General features: G+C 44.0%; 1 long non-coding RNA gene across 1 annotated transcript in view; it reads right to left on the reverse strand.

Annotated features, from left to right (window-relative positions):
• Window positions 1-959: 959 nt before the first annotated feature.
• Window positions 960-5,047, reverse strand: part of LOC116685871 (uncharacterized) — a 9,669-nt gene continuing 5,581 nt past the window's right edge. The window contains exons 2-3 of the long non-coding RNA XR_004331072.1: window positions 1,745-1,748; window positions 960-970 (exon numbers count right to left, since the gene is read on the reverse strand). This is a non-coding gene — a long non-coding RNA (uncharacterized LOC116685871). The remainder of the gene's footprint in view (window positions 971-1,744; window positions 1,749-5,047) is intronic.

Here is a 5,047-nt window from a genome sequence, read left to right on the forward strand (position 1 = left end):
AGTTCTCAGATTGGACAGATAGTCTAGCTAGCTGTCTGGATTTATGCTGCAGAGATCTGAGGACCAGGTAACTATAGTTCTCAGAGACAGAGGACAGAGACGGACATCTGGCTTATAAGAAGGAATTTCCGGCAGCAATGGAGCAATCATGGACGTGGAAGGTCCTGGATTTAGACTGTCTTCACAGCATCATTGGCTGAGGCTCATGGGTTTTCACTCCAAGCAACCGGTGCAGCTGCTGGGTTCATAGTCAGCTTCCTCCACAGAGGACTAATCAGTGGAAACAGTGGAGTGGAAAGCTGCAGGCTTATGGGCACATAATGACAAACCATTGAGTTAAAATGACATGTTGGAAAGGCCGAGCAGTTTTTTATCATCTCTCCTGCCCCCCCTAAGAAGTGCCTGGTTCGTCTCATCACCATGCACCACTCCTTCCTCTCCTCCTTTCTTAATTACCTCCACCACTCTCTCCTCCCACCTTTCCAGTCAGCTCTCCCTCGTCTTTCTCATTCTCTCTTTGTCTCTGATTTCCTTCCTCCATCCTCTACCCCCACCCCTCTCTCTGCCCTTCTCCTTTCTTCCTCCATCTCCCTGACTCTCAGTGATCAGGGTAGGTCAAGAGCGTAACATCCATGTGAAGAGGAGATAATCCTTCATATTAAGGACTGTAAAAGCTGCTAATGCCAGATCAAATAGTGCTGTATTCACAGCCAGAGAGGCATGGCTGACTACCGCTGATCCCTATCGCAGGCATTCACCGAGCCTTCGTCAGTCACAATGAGACAGCACAGTTCAGCCATATAGAGCTTTGTAACTGGATTGAAATGTATCAGATAGCTGGTCTCAGTGCTGTTTACACATTGTGTCCACAATGTGACGTGTGAATTAGACTGAAATGTTTAGGGCAAAGGACATAAAGGTACTAAGAAGCAAGAAGCTCCAAAATGTTACATATTTAACGTGTTTCTTTCTTTTTACTTGTGAGGGTGGAAAAACCTCTGAAACGTTACACCATTATTGGGGGTCTCAAAGCTCCAATCCTCTAGGACCCAGCCCTGAGTAAACTTGCATCCTTTAGCATGGGTAACAGACAAAATAATGCAATTAATATGCAGTTCTGGTCCTCCTTTACACATATGAGCAGTCTTTAAAGTCCAATGAATATGAAAAGGAAACATATCCTGAAACAGTCCTTGTGTCACATAAAAGACAGAGGAAAGAATACCTGTGGCTCCACTAAATGAACTCACTGTACACACTGTTGGAAAAGCTCAAAGGCGTATAGAAAAGCCCAGAAAGGTCAGCTACCATTACCTGCATGTAAGATGTCACAAGACAGAAATAACATTAATTTTCAAAAATATGTGTTATTCCTACAGGCTAAGACAGTCCACAAATATCAGCGAACAAGATCCACTCTCCCCAAAATCCAAAAAGACAGAGTGCTACAACTCAAGTAGGCGTGGAGCTGCTCCATCAACAATGAATCGGGAAAGACGTTGTAGAAGGGCAGAGTTTAACACCTGACCAAGGCTGGACTGGGGTAAAAAATCAGCCCTGGACTTTTAAGACCCAGACTAGCCCACTGCAATCAGCCGGCGACCGACCATCCTTGCACTCCCCTCTAACACATGTGCATACCAGCACCTGAACGTGGAATGGAATAGGCTGCCTGGAAAGATGGCTGAAGGTTGAGGGTGGAGCATGGCTGTCATCGAGATGTTTTGTATAGTAAACAAGTGACAAGTCTCTAATTTAAACTAAAGCTGCCTTTTGCCCACAGTAACTTGTTATTGTGGAATGTGGATAAATCTGAATAGTTAGAGTATTATGTTTGCCAATGCCTTAGCTTGCTAACACAACTGCCATTAGCTTAGTAACAGCTAACTTGTACTCTCTGGTGGACAAAGGCTGCTAAAATAATCATTTGACATGCTTAAATCTCCTGTTGTTTGATAGCTACAGTCACTTTGTGAAGATGTTGTCCCTGTAAGTGACTGCTCTGTGGGCCCGTCAGTCAGAGACCAACGATGGCAAGGGCCAGTATTCACATGTGAGACACATATGTGGGCCAATCATATGATCATATGATGGCAGGAATAAGAGCTTTGAGACGGCCTTCAAGAAGGAGGACCAGAACAAATTCCGAGTCAAGCGGAGAGATATCAGATAAGAGAACTGAGATTCAGCCCTACCGCCTGCTGACATCACACATTTGAGACTTACTTCTGGCTTTAAGAGAGAGAGCAGCTCACTTGCACACATATTGATTTAACTATACCTGTTGGATTTATTTGTATGCATTTCCTGCAGTGCCCTGGGGCTGCCGGCTGTTTGCTCAGGCAGCAGCTCACTCACATTTCATATTCTTTCCACTGCACATACTGTAGTCCGTGATGTAAAGCTACTGTGGCTTATATAGGCCTCCTCTGGTTTGGACCTACCACATATGACACAGGACCCCATAGTTGGTATTAATAATAAAAACATTAAATGAAATTACTTTTATTTATATAGCACCTTTTGAAACAGAATTTCCAAAGGGATATCCAGGTGAATATAGCAGAGAGCACAGTGGGATGAAAAACAGAAAGACACAATGTGGGGAAATAAAACCAAAACAGAGCAGAGAGAAGACTAAAAAACATATCACTCATATGGGGTCAACATCTCTGCTTAATATATCCAATATGGCACTGGTTCTAAAATGGCCAGTATCTTCCTGGCCAAAGGACAACACCGTTTTTTGTGCCACTCAAATGCCTGCGCTGCCCCCTAGAGCTCCGAAACAGGCGTTACAGGAACCAGAAGCATCGCTGCATGTGACGTAGCCCACTGTTAGCTAGCAGCTAGCTTTAACATGGCTAAAATGCTGACAGGTAAACAGTCTAATGTGTGTCTGTATTTCACCTGAAACGATCCCAACAGCGGGACGTCCAACAGCCTGCAGCTAAAGACACAGAGGAGACTGGCTGAGAGAAAAAACAATAATGCTGCATTCAGGTGCACCTGGAGAAAGTGTTAAAGTTCCCTCCTGTCATCTCGTGGTTCCTATTTTAGTTGTTTAAACAGCAACTGACTGGTTAAATAATGTATTGTTGTCACATTTTAAGTACAATTTTTAAATTGACCATATTATTTATTGCCTTAGCAATAAACAATTCATCGTTTTAGGACGGGTATCAGAACAAAACCCAAACTATTACTAATCCTAGTGGTGTGTAACTGTTGTGAAAAACACGACACTTGATGTCATCCTGCTGATATTCACCATGTCATCCGGCTGAGATTCACCATGTCATCCTGCTGAGATTCACCATGTCATCCTGCTGAGATTCACCATATCATACTGCTGAGATTCACCATGTCATCCTGCTGAGATTCACCATGTCATCCTGCTGATATTCACCATGGCATTCTAATGAGATTAACCATGTCATCCTGCTGATATTCACCATGGCATTCTGCTAAGATTAACCATGTCATCCTGCTGATATTCACCATGGCATTCTGCTAAGATTAACCATGTCATCCTGCTGATATTCACCATGGCATTCTGCTGAGATTCACCATGTCATCTAAGTGAGATTACCAGTCATCGCCTGGAGATTCACCATGTCATCCTGCTGATATTCACCATGTCATTCTGCTGAGATTCACCATGTCATCCTGCTGATATTCACCATGTCATTCTGTGAGATCACATTCATCCTGCTGATATTCACCATGTCATTCTGCTGAGATTCACCATGTCATCCTGCTGATATTCACCATGTCATTCTGCTGAGATTCACCATGTCATCCTGCTGATATTCACCATGTCATTCTGCTGAGATTCACCATGTCATCCTGCTGATATTCACCATGTCATTCTGCTGAGATTCACCATGTCATCCTGCTGATATTCACCATGTCATTCTGCTGAGATTCACCATGTCATCTAATGAGATTCACCATGTCATCCTGCTGAGATTCACCATGTCATCCTGCTGATATTCACCATGTCATTCTGCTGAGATTCACCATGTCATCTAATGAGATTCACCATGTCATCCTGCTGATATTCACCATGTCATCTAATGAGATTCACCATGTCATCCTGCTGAGATTCACCATGTCCTTCTGTGAGATTCACCAGTCTCCTGCTGAATTACATGTCATTTGCTGAGATTCACCATGTATCCTGCTGAGATTCACCATGTTATCTGCTGATATTCACCATGTCATTCTGCTGAGATGACAGCATCATGTGATTCACCATGTCATCGCTAGATCACCATGTATCTGCGGATTCACCATGTCATTCTGCTGAGATTGTATTTCAACCCATGTCACTAATGAGATCACCATGTATCTGCTGAGATTCCCATGTCATCGTGATATTCACCATGTCATTCTGCTGAGATTCACCATGCATCTAATGAGATTCACCATGTCATCCTGCTGATATTCACCATGTCATCTAATGTCATGAATCACATGTCATCCTGTGTAGATTCACCATGTCATATGCTGAGATTTCACCATGTATCCTGCTGATATTCCCATGTCCATTCTGCTGAGATTCACCATGTCATCCTGCTGAGATTCACCATGTCATCCTGCTCTGCTCCTACTTGTCGTTCTAGAGGTTGTGGACCTTGTTGAAACAATCCTGCGCCAGTATCTGTGCATGATTGTGTATTTGCAGAACAAGAGTAGCAGGAGCCCCATAATCACACAGAGTGGCCCCAAAGTCCAGACATTAATCATTATAAGCAGCCATGACAGGAAAATCAAAGAGCTGGCCCCTATAGCTCTGCTCTCTGCCTCGCTCGCCCCAATGGACCCCAGATGCTCCAGCTTACTGACTGTAGACTCCCGAAAGAGAGAGAGAGAGAGAGAGAGACAGAGAGCGAGAGTAAAAGAGCGAGAGAGAGGCGTCATGCAACAGTTTCGACCAGCCGGGAGCATCATTCATCTCTGTCGAGTGTACATGTACCGTTTGCTAAGCCATCAATAAATGATGATGTGTGCTGCTCTGCCTGACCACACACACACACACACA

Source organism: Etheostoma spectabile, unplaced genomic scaffold, assembly GCF_008692095.1.
Source record: "Etheostoma spectabile isolate EspeVRDwgs_2016 unplaced genomic scaffold, UIUC_Espe_1.0 scaffold272, whole genome shotgun sequence".
Classification (NCBI taxonomy): domain Eukaryota; kingdom Metazoa; phylum Chordata; class Actinopteri; order Perciformes; family Percidae; genus Etheostoma; species Etheostoma spectabile.